The sequence below is a fragment of the Camelus dromedarius genome, chromosome 13 (genome assembly GCF_036321535.1).
Source record: "Camelus dromedarius isolate mCamDro1 chromosome 13, mCamDro1.pat, whole genome shotgun sequence".
Lineage (NCBI taxonomy): Eukaryota > Metazoa > Chordata > Mammalia > Artiodactyla > Camelidae > Camelus > Camelus dromedarius.
In genome coordinates, this window is record NC_087448.1 from 56,221,716 (window position 1) to 56,238,835 (window position 17,120).

The 17,120-nt window shown below is 39.4% G+C and overlaps 1 long non-coding RNA gene across 2 annotated transcripts in view; it reads right to left on the reverse strand.

The window, feature by feature from the left end:
• Positions 1-17,120, reverse strand: part of LOC105101925 (uncharacterized) — a 63,405-nt gene that overhangs the window by 2,757 nt on the left and 43,528 nt on the right. For both annotated transcript variants that reach the window (XR_010383625.1, XR_010383624.1), the window contains 4 exons: positions 16,045-16,101; positions 12,841-12,974; positions 12,210-12,510; positions 2,885-3,206 (listed from right to left, as the gene is read on the reverse strand). This is a non-coding gene — a long non-coding RNA (uncharacterized LOC105101925). The remainder of the gene's footprint in view (positions 1-2,884; positions 3,207-12,209; positions 12,511-12,840; positions 12,975-16,044; positions 16,102-17,120) is intronic.

Here is a 17,120-nt window from a genome sequence, read left to right on the forward strand (position 1 = left end):
TATGTGTGAGGGATTATTTCTGGGTTCTCTATTCTGTTTCATTGACCTGTATGTCTGTCTTTTTGTCACTATCATCTTGTCTTGATTTCGATAACTTTGTAATATATTTTGAAATCAGGAAGTGTGAGGCCTCCAGTGTCCTTTTTTCCTCAAGATTGTTTTGATTCTCTTTGGGGGCTGTGAGATTTCATGGTTTTTTTTTTCTATTTCTGCAAAAAAAAATGTGCCATTTGGATTTTGATAAGGATTGCATTGAACCTGTATATTGTTTTCGATAACATGGACATTTTAACAATATTAAGTCTTCCAACCCTACAACTAACATAATATTTGATGGTAAAAAACTGGACACTTTCCTGATAAGATCAGGAACAAGGCAAAGATATCCCCTCTCACCACTGCTTCTCCACATCACACTGGAAGTTCTAGCTAATACAGTAAGACAAGAAAAGGAAATTCAGGTATATACACTGGGAAAGAAGAAATAAAGCTTATTTTTGTCCACAGATGACATGACCATCTATGTAAAAAATCCAAAAGAATCAAAAAAATAAAACTAAAAAAAAAGTTCCAGAAGGCCCTAATAAGTAATTATAGCATGATTGTAGGATATAAAGTTAATACACAAAAGTCAATCTCTTTCCTATATACCAGCAATGAACAAGTGGAATTTGAAATAAAAAAACACATTACCATTTACTCTAGCAACCAAAACAATAAAATACTTAGGTATTATATATCTAACAAAATATGTACAAGACCTGTGTTAGGAAAACTACAAAACTCTGATGAAGAAAAATCCAAGAACTAAATAAATGAAGAAATACTTTGTGTTCATGGGTAGGAAGACCTAATGTTGTCAAAATATCAGTCCTTCCCAACTTGATCTATAGATTCAATAAATCCTAATCAAAATCCCAGCAAGTTTTTTTGTGGATTTCAACAAACTGATGGAGATGCAAAAGACCCAGAATAGTCAACTCGATTTTGAAGCAGAACAAAACTGACCCTACCTGACTTTAAGACTTACTATAAAGCTACAGAAATTAAGACAGCATTGCTACTGGTGAAAGAATTGACATATTGATCAATGGATCAGAATAGAGAGCCCAGAAATGGATCCCCATAAATGTAGTCAATAAAAAGGAACAGACTGTTGATTCATGTAACAACATGGGTGAATTTTTAATGCATTTTACTAAGAAGAAGGTAATTGTTGGGGCTGGGTGATGAGTACATGGAGATTCATTCTTATTCTCTCTGCTTCTGTGTATGATTGAAAATTTTCATAACAAAAGTTTTCAAGGCTATTTTAATGACATCATAATGTCCAGGCACTACACAGATCTAAAGTTCCGTATTCTGATGCCAAAACCTGCATTTTGAAATGTTGCACAGCAAACTGCAAGTTAAATGAAGATCAAATCTGGTAATGTAAATACTTTATTATCTTAAAGCATATAGAAAGCTCTTTGAATAGTTTTCAACACACAATTTTGAGGGAAAATAAGACATATTGGCTTAACTGGTTTTAAGAATTTAATTTAAGCCTGGCTGTTAGAAAAGGTGCTGAAAGCTACCCAGAACAGCCTGGACCACAGCAGTGAGACTCAGGTCATCTGAGCTCCAGGACATTGGTCAGGGATGAGAGCAAGCTCTTTTCCTTGTATGTGTGTGTGTGTCACAGGCAAGTAGTCCTAACTTTACTAGAACCTGGCAGATAGTCTAGTCAAAGGCCAAAGTGATAATTTAATAATTCACAAAGCATTATTATATAATGGATTATTACTAAAATAATAACTAGAGCTCTTTTTTATAATAGGTTGAAGAACCTATGTTTACTATGAATATCTATTATTCATTATTTATTACATAAATAGTATTTTTTATTATTATTTACCTAATATGTAAACTACTCTATGTTTACCATTCTTCAAGATTAACTATTTTATGTTAAAGCTATATGAGAAAGCGCTGTCTCAACCTCTCTACAAGATGTGAGAAATTGTAAAATACCTATGGAAATGCAGTGTTTTGATTTATCACCAAGCACAAGACATCCATCTACCAACCCCTCCTCTCCATCCTCATTCCCACCACCACCTCCTGTGAATTAGGACAGAGAAGAGAAATATAAGTAAGACATAACGGGGTGAATTTTCCATTCAGCTCCTGCTATTACATACCAGCTGACCAGGTCATGGGAATGACATCTGTAAATTTGTTTTACACACTTTCACTCAGTTTACTTTACAAAGCTTAAATGCACTCTGTTCAAATTTGCTACAGATACATTCTTAACATTTCAGGCATGCATAAAATTAGAGGTGTTGTTTTTGTATTTTGCCAATTATATAAAATAGGGAGGTGGTGGTTGTTTTTGGCAATAGGTCTCACATTTGCTGAGAATTAGGTGAGGATTTTCAGGGTGCAGGAAGCCTGTCTAAGGGCTTCCTGTGAAGCCATTGGCTGAAAGTTTGGTTTAAACCGCAGTGTCCAGGACTGGCCTTCAGCAGGTCAGCATGCGGCCACAGTCTCAGGGCTGCACAGCCTCCTGCCTGTCCACCCCGGCACCTGTCCCACACGGCACCTGTCCCGCCCGTTAGTGGGTGTGTGTTTGTTGGGGGTGGGGGCAGGGGAGAGACTTTCACATTTTACTTATGCTCCTCTGTACTGTCCGCATATTCACACATTTACCTTTGTGTGGTGTGTGTGTGTGTGTATAAGAACATTGAAGTTCTACTTTCTTCACCTGCTTTTTTCAAAGACATGCATTTTCTTACATTGAATTGTAAATGTAAGATGGTCACCCTGGTGCAGCCCTGCTGGTGGCTACCCACACTCACCCCTTCCTCTGCTTCCCACCTCCTCTTTCACGTCTCACCTTTTGCTTTTTCTCTGCTCTCATGAGGTTCCAGTGTTGTCTTTCTTTCATCCTTTGCATAGATTTTTCTGAACTGCACCCTTTGTAGGAATTGTTTTAGAGATTCCCCCAAAGTCTTCATTTGTAATTACATCCACCTTTGGTTGCCATAATGGCTATCTTTTTAGGCCTTGCTTCCAAGACACTTTGTCCAGAGTGAGTGGCATATTTCTCCACTTTTTTTCCCCCTCACATATTTTGAAAAGAATTAAGAAAAACGTGTTCTTCCTCTTCCAGTTCTTTTTCCTCCTGGCTTATATTTTTGTTACTGGCAGAAGTTTCTCTAAAGTAAAAGGAAATCATTGTGAGAGGAGACAAAGAGTTAACTAAAGGGCACACTGAGTTGCTGGGTGTGTCCAGAGTCCGATTAGGTTTGAGAAGAGGAACAGAAAGAATTTTTGTACTTTAGAATTTGAGGAGGCCTCCTGGCCTAGTCTGAAAAACACAACCAGATGAAATTCTATTTTAAAAAAATCCAACAAGTTCTGGTTGGGAAGATAAGCTAGCATCTTATTACTAAGAGGTCTTGGTTATGTATTTTTTATGCACTTACGACTTACTAATTTATATCAAAATCCTGACCCCTGTTCTTTACCTCTGCCCCTTTCCCAGTTAAATCCTAATCTTTCTGTGCAGCCCCTCTGGCGCCCACCCTGGAGAGCCCGCTGTCAGGATTACTCCCAGGCAGCCGGGGTTCAGGGAAGCGCCAATTAGCCGTGTTGCTCCTGTGCAGGTCGTAGTTTCTTCGCACAGAGAAAATGCTAGGGTGAGTCACAGTCCTCCTTTCCTAACAAAAGGGCATTGTACTATGCTGTTTGATTGCCACTCGCGGTTGCAAACGTGTGTGACAGGAGGCTCAGCTCCAGAGACGCACCTCTCAAGCTGCATTCTAATGAGCTACTTTGGGTGTGCCCCAATAGACCGTGAGATCCTTTAAGACTGCGACGCTTTATCTTCGATCCCCAGCCCTAAGTGCACTTGCGCCTAGCTCAGGACATTGCTAAGCAAGTGTTGTTTGGTTGGAACGCTGCAGGAGAACGGCAAGGGCGAAAGTTTGTGCCTGTGCCCCAGGAGCCGGAGAGGCTCCCTTCCGAGGCCCGCTCACCCGCACAGGGCCAGCAGGGGGAGCACTTGCACAGTAGATAGAACATGTTTTCTCGGCCCCACTTGTTTACTTGAGCGTTAGTTACAATTTTGGTGAACCCGAAGGCCTGAGACCCTAGAAATTTAAACTTAAACATGAATATACACGTTAGAACATCACCTGTTGTACAGAACAAATCCGCATTATGTTTAGTTCGAAAGGCACAAGAATGGTTCAGAGTTAGCTTAAAGAGCACTAAGTCAGGAGGACATCTCACACAGTCAGATCTTAAGAGGAAAACCACCTGGTCTTCCAGGGAATTTTAATAATTTTGAAGTTGGAAGGCTCCTTATACTCCTTTGACGAACTAGTTCCTCTAATCCAACCTTCTCATTTCTCAGATGAGAAGCTGAGGTTTATAAAACCAGTCCTCTAGACTTAAGAGGATGTAGCTACAGAAAAATTACACAGTACTTTTCTCAAAACTGGGTTTTAGGCGTGTGTTGAAAACTTGGAAAGGTGGCCATTTGGAAAAATTGCACCTACAATCCTGCTTTCTCTCTCTCTTCTATTTACATATGTATATACATTATAAAAATATGTAACATTTATATATAATATAATATATATTTTATATATAATAAATATGTATTAAAGATACATACATTTTTCCCAGGCCCTTTAGAGGGTCAGCATAGCCTACTAGTTCAGCATACGGCTGTGGCCCGCTCAGACTGTCTGGGTTTGAATTCTTGGTTTTGTCACTTATTAGCTGTGTGACCTTGAGCAAGTTACTTAACCTCTCTGTGACTTAATTTCCTCCTCTATAAATGAGGTTAATAACAGTACCTGTTTCATTAGATTATTATAAGGATTAAATGAGTTAATCTTTGTAAAGCTCTTAGGACAGTACTTGGTATATTAAAAAGCACTATAGTTATTGTTAAATAAAATTCATAAAAATTTGAAAAACACTATTTTAATAATGAATTATAGATAATATTCCAAGGGCACTTTTTAAAAGATTGGAGGTTGGCCTTTAATATATTTCTTAGGGAAAACTGATTGTGTAATAAATGATAACAGTATGAGAAAAAAATGTGTGGTTAATAAATCTGCCCACCAGATTGAGAGTCTGAAGTTTACATTATGATTCCAGGCCAGGCTCTGGTTTCCAAGGTCCGGAAAAGTGATCTGACTTTTTTTTTTTCTCATTTTAGAAAGCTTAAAAGACATCAACCCCAAACTCAAATGCCCAAACCTTCAAAGAATCATGTGCTTGGAACGCTCTAAATACACCTGCCCCTCCTGTCCTCCAATTTAAGAGGAACCATGACTTCCTCTCCTAGGCTAGTTCTTAATCAGCTTCCCCCTCTTTTCCTGTGTCTTCATTTGAGGGCAGCTGGTACTTGTATTCTGCTTGTCAGTTGGGATTGCAGGGAGTGGCTGGCAGGAAGGATGAGCAAGGGTAGTCTGTCCATGCCGAGTGGATGTCGCAACTTCAGGGTCAGCTATGGGAAAAGGGATTCCCTGCCTTTCAAGAGGCCACTAGGATTCGCCTGAGGACCAGGTTGGGGCATTCAGACCCAGCTCTAAGGGGCTGTCACTGGACAGGTCAAGGCAGTTCTAAGAATGCAGAATAGGAATTAGAGGCCCTACTTGAGGAGAAACACAGCAGAAGAGCAGCCCAGGGGGAAATGCCCCAGTCCCTTGCCTGAGGACAGGAGCAGGGTGTTGAGGGGAGGTCTCCAGGAAGAGAAAAGGGTCCACAAAAGAGGCCCTGGCTGTGAGGCGGGCAGGGCAGAGGGTGTCTGGGAAGAAGAATGGCTGGTCTTTAGTTGGGTAGGGGACCCAGATCACCAATGATCAGGGAGATCAGGTGAGGCAGAAGATGCTAGCAGGAAAGTCCCTGAGGAAAGTCCCCACCAGCTGCTTTTCACCTGCTACCTGGAGGCTGCCATTGGGAGGCTTTGAAAGAAGATACCGCCTTACCCTACTCGCGCACTTGCCAAGCTGGGTGACCCATTGAGAGAAGCTGCTAATTGTAACAGAGACAAAATGTTATCTGTACTAAGTTTAAAACAGTTTTCCAGGGGGAAATGAGGGCAGGCCAATGCAGCCAAAAAAGAGTTGGGATCTGCCTTTGCAGAAAGCTGAGTTACACTGACAGAGAGGGTTGCCAGGTGTCCAGTATGGAAGCAGACAGCATGGCATTTTAGCTTCAGGTGTATTAAAATGCAGTAAATACCTGCTTTAAAAAAAATTATTATCTCAGATGTTCTTTTTCTTACATTTTGATTGACTTTTAATCAGCAGAAGTTTGTAATTTCAGCTTTTAATTATTTCTGCTAAGTATTGAATGGACAAGCACTACTTAAAGGAGCTTTATAATTTTCTTGACATGTGAGGAATCCTTTTAGGTATCTGTCTGCAAGTAAACAGTTTCAACACTAATGTTAAGCGTTCTGTTAAATAAAGTAAAAGTTTATCCCTTAGGAAGGCAGGTACACTCTACAGAAAGTTTTCCCCCCTCAGTCTCTGTGGGGTGGATATTTTTGTAATCCTAGGAAATACAGTTATCTCTAGGACGAGAAGAGCTAGCATTTATTGAGGATTCACAATGTGCCTGACATTGTGTGAGCATTCGATGTCCTCCACCCTCTTTCTCACAACCGTCCCAGGAGGGAGATGCTCTGATTATCCTCATTTTATAGAAGAGGAAACAGGCTCAGAAAGATTAAGCATTGAGGCCAAAAATGTAGACGTTATCTTCAATTCTTCTGTTTTTCTCCCACCCCTCATCCAATTTATTAACATGTTCTGTCAGCTATTAATTTCAAAATATATCCAAAAATCTGATCGTTTTTCACCCTAGCTCAGGTCCTCATTATCTTTCTTGCCTGGACGTTTCATTAGCCTCCAATTGCCCCCCTGATGCTGCTCTTACCCTGGGTACAATCTTCCTTCCACACAACAGCCAGAGTGGTCTTTTTAATCTGTAAGTCAGACCATGTACCATCTAATGACTTCCCTTCACATTTAAAATAAAATCCAAAGTCCTTACCAGGACTTACAAGGCCCTACACGATCTGGCTCCTGGTTGCCGTGCGCAAAGTCTTCATTCTGTTCAACAAAGAATTACTGAGGGCCTACTATGTGCCAGGGACTATTCCAGATGCTGGGTATACTGTTCCTGTCTAGAGCTTACATTCTAGTGGGAGGAAACAATAGTCAAGGAAATATGGAGGATTACACCTATTATCCTGTAATAACCTAGAATGGAGTATAATCTGCAAAAATACTGAATCACCAACTATGCTGTACACCTGAAACTAACACAATATTGTAAATCAACTATACTTCATTTTAAAAAAAAGAAAAGAAATGTAGGCTATCAGACGGTGGAGAGGGCTATGGAGAGAAATGAGGTAGAAAGTAAAATAGGAAGTGTGAGTGGCAGGCAGGGGCCACTGGGGTGACTGAGTGGATGACCAGGAAGGTCTCCTGAGAAGGTGACAAGGGAGCAGACACCTGAAGATGAGGAAGAAGTGAGTCAAGTGGATTCCAAGGAAGAACATTCTCGGCATTGGGAACGGCAAGTGCAAAGGCCCCAAGGAAGAGGCCTGCTTGGCATGTTTGAGTAACAGCAAGGAGGAGCAGAGAGAGTAAGTAGAGGAGTAAGTGGAGGTCAGAGAGGTCCTGGAGGTGGTCAGGGAAAGGGCAGACCATGTAGGAACTTGTAGGTCCCTCCCCTGCCCCGCAGCAGGGACTGGCCTTGGAGTGGGGGGGAGGGGGTGGCTGGGGAGGAATATGAGCAGGGCAGTGATGTGACTGTGTAGAAGGGCAGCAGTGGCTGCAGGGAGACTGGTTCAGAATCAGAGCAGGAGCAATAGGGTGGTGCTGGGCCAGGATGGTAAAACCACTGGATTTACCAAGGCGAAAGATGTAGCAATGGAGGCAGTTTCAGTGAAATGGTGGCACAAGCCTGGCTGGAGAGGGCTCAGAGAAAATGGGGTGGGGGGCGGAGACATGAAGGCAGTGAGTAAGGAATATCAGAAAGTGGGTGGTGGCTAGGGGTACAAGAGAGGTCAAGAGAAGACTTTACTAAAATGGAAGAAATTGCAGCAATTTCTTATGCTGATGGGACTGATGGAGGAGGAAGAGGAAGGCAACTTGCTGGAGCAGGAGAGAGGGGTGAGTTTGTGTACCTGTAGGAAGGCCTTCAGCTCCAGTGATGGGAGGCAAGGCAGGGATCTGGCACAGGCGAGGGTGGTTGGGTAGCTGTGGGGGTGGGAGCTTGTGGGTCTTCTCTGTTGTTTGCTTCTATTTTCTCAGTGAAATAGGAAGTTCATTAGTGAAGAGTAAGGATTGGGGAGGAAGTGTTGGAGGTTTGAGGAAAGAGAAAATGGTATGAACCTAAGAGGAGTTGAGTGTCCATGCAGGGAAGTGATTATACTAATGGACATATATCTAAGCTGGTTAAGGAGGGAAGTGAGGATGTGAGGGAGGAGAGGAACAACCAAAGGCAGTAAGACAGTAGACAGTTGAAGTTGGGGTACTACAGGGATTGGAGGATAGGAGGTGATGGTGGGAAGTGGGAGGCTTCACGTGCCACCTTCTTTCTCCTACACTCTGTGTCACCTCACCAGCCTTCACCTGTTCTTCCAACACTTCAAGTTTGTTTTTGCCTCGGGGCCTTTGCACTTCCTGTTCCCTTCATATCTTTACATGTCTTGGTCCTTCACTATACTCAGCTTTCTGCTCTGTCATCACATCCTCAGGGAGGTTTTCTCTCTTCACCGAGATAAAACGTAGTCTCTGTCTTCTGACCTTGTTTCATTTTTCTTGATGGCATATATTGCCTCCTGAAGTTACACTATATTCATTCTTATGTTTACATTCTGTGTCTCCTACTAAAATGTAAGCTCCACAATAGTCGGAACATTGTCTTGTACATTATATCCCTGGTACATAAAGGGCAATCAGTCAATCAATAAATATAAATGAATAGTGAATACATGAACTCGCCCAACTCAGCTAATAGGTGATGGAGGCTTCCACCCAGCCTCTGAATCTAGATCTTTTGCTCTTAACCACTCAACAGGGAGAAAGAACTAGAAGGAGAGAGAGAGGCTGCTGTAGCCCTCTTGGAGCTTTCAATCTCTGAGATTTTAGGAGCTTCCCTATGGATAGAGTTTGAGGAGAGGAAGGAAAATACCTCAGTACTGGAAGCTTCATCGGAAAAGGCAAATGGTAGAAAAATAATTTCCTGGATAAGAAAAATAGAAGGGCAAAAAACAAACCAGTAACGGTATATAGGTCTGAAATTGGGGTATTAATCAAAGGCCACTTAAGCCTTACATGTGGGTTTGTTTTTTTTTTTTCAAAGAGAATGCATTAGGCAGTGCTTTTGGAATTAAAAATTAAAATAAAAAATTATCCATTTTTAAAAAGAAAAAAAAACCCTTTAAAGGGAAAATTGTGGAAAATCTGGTGATAAAAGCAAAGGCTGCAATTTTTAGTCACCATTTCTGGGAGAGCAACTGATTTAGAAGATTAAGCAGTGCAGATGTAAAGCAAAGAAGCTGAACCATCCATTTTCTGGATTACACTTAAATCTTTGGTTTCATGAAGGATGACTTGGAGCAGCCACACTAGTGATGCAAAACTTATTCTCCAGTGTTATTCTCCATTTGCGAACTGGATCCATTTCAGTCAAACTTTGCCTTTGCAGACTTGGTTGCTTCTTTTTAAGTCTTCTTTCAAATTAGGTTACAGAAACAAGAGCTGAATTACACACACAACTGCAGAAACATTTCTACTATCAAATGTAAGATGAAAAATATGAATATTGAGAGAGTGCCTTTAGTGTTGAAACTGATCAACTTTCTTGGTAAAGTTCTGTTTCTTAACACAGTCAAAAATTGGTGGGTAGGGTGTCCACATGCCCTGAGGAGGCAGGCAGGCCCCTTTAAGAGCAGAAGTTGGGGTCATGCAGATGGATGTTTGAATCAGTTCTGCTCCTCATAGTGGGATGACCTTGGTCTAGTCATTTAACCCTGTTACTTTCCTCATTGCAAAATCCGTGTCCCCAGAGCTCCCTTGTGGGATGGCGTGAGAATTAATTGAAATGATGTGTGCCATGTCACAGAGTGATTTGCTTGATAAATGGACGTCATTATGTAAATTGCTGGCAGACTACTTCTTGCTCGTGGGCACCTGTGTTTTTGTTCTCACTCTGTTCATAGACAGTGCCAGGATATAATTTATCATCCACACCGGGACCCACACCAAACCAGAGAGGACTCTGGGCTCTTAGGAGTAGGTCCAGACTCTCCCCAGGCAAACCAAGACATACGGTTACCCTCCCTAAGACTGAGAGGCCCATAGCAGGGAGGTGGCTGCCACCAGGCTGCTCCCTCCTGCTGGAGGGACAAGCAAGGAGAGGGTGAAGTGGGCAAAGACGAGGCTTGCCTGTATCGGTGTGCTAGTTAAGAACTAATAGCCTAGTCTTTGAAACATTAAGAACACAAGAAGCTCTCTCCTCTTCCTCCCCCGACACCTTATAATTTGGCAAAGGATATCCCTCTTTGGGGCCCAGATAGGGCTGGAGATTAAGCCAGTATGTGCCGAGATAGCATCAAACCACAGAGGTAGGATGAGGATCCCAACATGGTTGTGAGTAGGTCTTTTGTTGTGAGCCAGACCATGGGGATTTATGCTATTGTGTTTATTTCTCTTTGTTACTTGCCTGCACAGTTATACCTAAGCCTGCAGGAATTGAAGGATAACTGGCACTCCTTTAAAATATCCATTGCCAGGCCCCCATCATAGATAGACCTGAATCCAAATCTCTTGACATTCTGTATATTTAAATTAGTGTATGGGAGCAGTTTCTGTGACACGGCAAGGTTAGGAAACACTGCCCTTGCCTTGAGAAAAGTCCTTTAAACTTTCTGGCTTTGACTTGGTTGTGCCACGGGATATTAAGAAATGCCTTTTGTCATCTCACGCTTGGGCTTCAGATATGAAAGGAAGAATGGATCTGGGGAGGCTTTGATGGAGCAAAGATAATCAGAGCAAGACTCCCAAAATAAAGACACATCTCCAGGACAGGGTTTAGGGTCTGGTGTCTCTCTGTTTCTGGCCCTACAGTCACTTTTTCAATGTCAACCTTGGAGGAATTTATATTCATTATAAAAGCAGTGATTCCATATCCGTGTACTTTATCTAGTTATTGCTCTTTCTCTTCTTTCCCAATCCTGTTTCCAGAAAGAATTGTTCATACCTCCTGTCTACACTTCCTTGGTTCCAATTCACTCCTGACTGCAGTGGAATGAAGCCTGACCTGGGAAATCTGCCCTGGGTGACCCTGAGCAGGTTAATGAACCACTCCTGCCTCAGTTTCTCTACTGTGACTTCTACACAAGGTAATGCAAGAAAAATGTCTGACATAGTTCCTGGCATGCAATAAACACTAGATCCCCTACCTACCTCTGTCCCCACCAGAGATGAAATTTCTCTTCCTAAAAGCACTGGAGACCTAATTGTAAGATTCAATGTTCTTTTTCAGGACTCAGTTTACTTTTCTTGTCAATAGTTTAGACCATTCTCAGTTCTTGAAATTCTTATTTTTTCTTATCTTTACATCACTTTTCCCAGTTTTTGCCCCCTGGTTTTTTTCTCTTTTTTTCCTTTTTTTTTTTTTTTTTTTTTTAGGGGGGTAGGTAATTAGGTTTACTTATAGAGGAGGTACTGGGGATTGAACCCAGGACCCTGCGCATGCAAAGCATGTACTCTGTCACTTGAGCTATCACTCCCCCCTTCTTTTTCCTTTACATACACCCTAGACTTAGGTGTACTAATGGAATTATGTAGCCATCACCAGAAACTAACACAACATTGTAAATGGACTATACTTCAATTTTTAAAAAAAAAGGATCACTATATAGACTATGGAAAGATGCCAAAATGATTACTTCAACATCTTAAGTAGAAATAATGCAATGTAAAATGCCACATGTTAGAAATAGATTTAAAAAAAAAAAGGTAAGGTGCTGATGGTCTCAAGATGGCATTATGGCCACATCACCCAAAGATAATAGAATTTTACCCTAGACTGTGGCCACACCCACACTCACACCCAAAATTCCCCAAGGGAGATAGATACAAAGGGAACATAGCAAATGATAATTAACATACCATTTGTTATGAGTTCCTTGGTAAGCTGTGCCTGAGCACTGCTTTGGGCTTCTCATCTGAAGACCTCCTCTATCTTCTAGGCATAAAAAAACTCTTACTTCTGCAGGAGCCACATCAGAGAGGTATTCCTGGTCCTCTGCCTGAGAGGGAGCAGATCTTGGTTTCAGCAGTGAACAAAGAGGCAGCAAAAAAGAAAAGAAATTCTCTCTTGGGTGTGCTGGAGCAGGTTCATATTGGTTTGAGAGAGCTGATTCTGATAATCTCTTCCCAGCTCTGCATTCAGTGAACTCATGTTGATAACCTAAAATCAGCCATGGTGGGAGTATTTATAATATGGAAATTGGTAAACACTACAAAGATGCCTCCCCATCCCCTAACCTTGCCCAAAGCTTAATGTTAACTGTTTATCAGGACACCCCTGGGAGAGGGCAGAAAACATGCTAGCCTCACCTACTCTGAGCTGACCGCTCTCTTTCATTATAGGAAGAGAGAGCAATGTCTAGATTCATATCTGCAAAATAATGATGGTGATGATGATAAACACTTATTGAACACTCTAGGTACTGGGGTCCCTGTACCAAGTGCTTCTGATGCGTAACATTCATTTACACTCAAATGGTGTAAACATTACCTCTGTTTTATATATGAGGAAACTGAAGATCATGGCAAGTAATCTGCCGAATGTTACACTGCTGGTGATTCTGGACTCCAATCCAGGCAAGGCCTTTCTAGAGTCTCAGCTCCGACCTCCATGATGACTCCTTCCTGGGAAAGTGGGAAGAGAGGTTGGAAACTTTCATCCCAAACTAGCAGTTGACAGCATGTATTACTATAATTATTACATTTAAAAACATGCGTTCTTGTATATTGTGATACAACTTTTATATAAGATTTTCAAACCTGCAAAATAATACTACATATTTTCATAGATATTTATATATGTGGTAAAAGTGTAAAAACATACATGGAGATAATGTGGGTACATGGCTATTTTTTATGTTACCACTTTTTTTTGTATATTTAAACTATTTCATAATAAAAATTTAATATATTCCTATAGAAGGTAATCAGACTCGTTTTATAGTGAGGTTATAGGTAGTTCTGATCATTTATTTAAAAATTTAATATTGTTGTACTATCTTTTTTATTAAAAAAGCTAAAAAAAAGTACCATGAATGTACCAGGATTAATTTAACTCGTAACTTGTTGATGGATAATTAGGATATTTCTAATTTTCCTCGGAAAGTCCCATAACAAATATACTTGGTATATAAATTGTGGTGTTTTTGATTCTTTCCCTAGAATAAATTTCTAGAAGTTGAATTAAGTGTATATATTTTGAGTGTTTTCAATACAGATTACCGAACTGTCCTCTAAAAGGTTATATCCATCTATATTGGTTTCCAGCAGTAAACTGGACGGTCTGTACCACTCAATGCTGGCCTACTTGTCCTTATAATGTTTTAAATCTCTGCCAAGTTAATGAACTAAAAAAAAAGCCAAGTTTTGCTTGGTATTTCTTTGATTATCAGTGAGACTGAAATTTTTTTCTCATGCTTATTGATCATTTGTATTTCTTCTTTTTGTGTCCTGTTTTTCATGTATTTAGCCTGTTTTTCTATCTTGTGTTTGCCTTGTTACTCATTTGGATGAGAACATAGTTATATACATTGCATATATTTGTTCTAATTCAGTTTGTCTTCTTTATTTACAAATTTATCTTTTTTTATATGTTACAAAATTAATTGATGCTCAATGTAAAAATTTAAAAAAATGTACAACATAAATACTGAAAATTTCCCAGTTCCATCTTCTCAACTTAGTAATTTGGTGTATATTCCTCCAAATGTTTTTTCCCTAGCCATATACCATGAATTACATTTCTTTTCAAGTTTGGAGTCATAGTATACATACTGTTTTTAACTTGATTTTTCACTTCCTATATCTTATACATACCTCATTGTCAATACATATTGCTCTGTAGCTTCTTAATAGTTGTATTCTATTATGACTATATTGTATTTTTAACATAAAAAATTTTACATTTTTATTTAGTCATATCATCAAGTCTTTTTTTATGGCATATTGCTTAATTTTTATGCTTAAAAAGAAAGTTTCCAATTTTTTATAGGAATTCTCTGATGGACTATTCAAGAAATTACCCTCATTTTAAGAGACAAGTGATATTATGAAAGAGAAAAGACTACCAACACATCTGTGTAAACTATAGGAGTCCGAAAAACTTTGCAAATGAAGGGGAAAAAATGTTGTTTTGACAAAATAAAATATATTAAAGTGCCTATTTCAAGTGAATAAAGTTCAGAGTACATTACCATTTCAGCTGGTCTCAACAGCTAATTTTTAGAAGTTTGAAATATACCAATAATCTTTGAGAGAATTCTTACTTCTCTAAAATACTCAAGAAAAAAGTTTATAATCACTAGGTTAGGTGCTGGGAATGCAATGATGAGAAAACACAAACACACACACAAACACACAATCTCTGCTCTTATGGACTTTACAAACATTATTAAATTATTACACAAATAAATATATAATAACAAACTGCAGTGTGTGCAATGGAAGAAGAGCATAGGATGGTATGAGATGATTAAGAGGGATCTGTCCTTGGCCTGGAACATCTTGGAAAGCTAACCTGGGATGTGCCTGTTGTGCTGTACTTGGGAGACAAGGATGGAGCTGGGATTTGGTTGCTGGTGAGGGGGTGCATTAGGGAGGGAAGAAACTACAGTAGGAGGGACCCTGAAGCTGGAAAGAACCAGAGCCTCAAGCAACACAAGGTCTAACTCAAAGGCCTACAGACAGGAAGGATTGTGCATGAGGAAGAAGCATGCCTCTGCTAAAGTATTTACATTTAAAAATGGTGTAACTACAAGCTATCAGTTAGCGATCCCTGCTTTACAGGGAATTTGAAAGTCATTAAATGATAGTTGAAGTCCTGAAAGTGTCCTGAACCTGAGTGTTCAAAGAATTCCAGGATTTAAATGCTGGGTACAAGAGAATGACCCAGCAAGTGTTCCTGAGTTGGAGAAAGAAAAGCCAGGTGTGAGCATGATGTTACTAAAGCCCTGAGAAAGGACTTCTTAAGGAGGAGGGAGTGAGCACTGCTAAGAAATCAAAGACAATGAAAATTGAAAAAATGTTCATTGAATTTCACAACACAGAGGTCAATGACCTTCACAAAATGCTAACCTTTGTGCTCATATTGTATAATGAGTCTCACGCATCTTCTGGATTGTCTGTGTCTTTTGCCCGGGACGGGTGTGGGCTGCTTTATATCCAGCACAAGGTCCCGGAGATTCAGCCACATTCTAGCAACAACCAGTATGGTGTTATAAACAAGAAGACCACTATTTTGACAAGGCATTACCACATGCTTTGATGTCAGAGAGACTCAACTAGGCTCATGTTAAAAAACAGAAGCATGCATTTCTTGTGTAATGCTGTATAGGTAGGTATCTGATAAATTTAGATGTTCAGAACCAAAGTTCTATGAGATGTACTATTGCCTTTACTTAAGACAAAGAAAGTGTGTTGAAATTACAGGAATCTACCAGCTATTGAAAACTGTAATAGAAAACTATTGTACCCTTAGTTGTAGAAGAAATGTTCTAAAAAAGGTCTCATAGAACAGGGTGAGAGTAGTTTTCTAAATTGAAATTATAAGACTTTATTGTCATAACTGACAGTTTTCAAAATAAAAATAGAGCAAATAATGATTAGTGAACTCAACAGAAACTTTCCAAAATAAACAGTTTCTACAAACCAAGTTCTCTTAAACAATTGCAAGTATTAATACACTATTAGTCTTTACCTGAATGAATCATTTCTTAAGGCCCTCATAAAGTGACTCTTCATCAAGAATAAACTTCTATATGTATGGAAAGTAAATTTAGAAAACCATTAACGGAATTGAATATAAATCATTATTAAAATATCAAAACAGAGCATTACATTTCATAGTATATGTAATGATTTTTAAAGCTCTAGTGAGGCATACTCTAAAATGTAGGTTAACAACACACTAACTTTAGTCATACAATATACTTAAGATAATTATATTAAGATAAATTATATATGATTGATATATAAATATATATACATATATAATTTTCTCTCAGAGGATTTTAGGAGAATATTTGTCATGGTTAATTCTTTCTACATTTTACTTACAAATTGAGAACTTTAATAGACAATATATTTGATATTAGGTAGTTCAATAGGACAATCATATATGCTGACTTTTATATACATTATTGCATTTTTGAAATCAGTAATTTCCAATAACCTCAAAAGTATTAAAATAAAGGAAATTTCTTCTCCCTTAAATCTTGGACCCTATTATCAGATTAGTCTTCCTAAAATTCTGCTTTTATCTAGGTAGTGCTACATACATAATTATTCCATAGCTTCCCGTTTCCTTTATTCTGACACTTCATTCTGACATTCAAAACTTTCCACAGTTTGGCCTCAAACTTTATTTCCTGTTTGAGGACTCAATATCAGTGAAGTTCATTCCCACCCTGAACTTGTGTTCTTCACCTCCAATGTTCTTCCTCTTTCTGGTCTTCAAATTCTATGATCTATAAAGGTTCTGTTTGACTCCCACCTCCCCTGTGAAATCTTCCCTGATGTTTCTGATGCCTTCCTCTGATCTTGTCTTCACTGCTCACGTTGACTCTTAAAAAACCACTATTACGTTCTATTACTGAGCTAGTTCATGCTTTTGAGGCTTGCCTCTTTGACCAAACGGGAAATTCCTTGATTAGTGTCCTTGGTGTCTAGTGCAATCCTGAGGATAAAATTATAAGCATATGCTAATATCATCTTAATTATATCTGATATTTAACTTTATTCTTATAATTTTTCTTTCCATCTACAGAAAAAGCA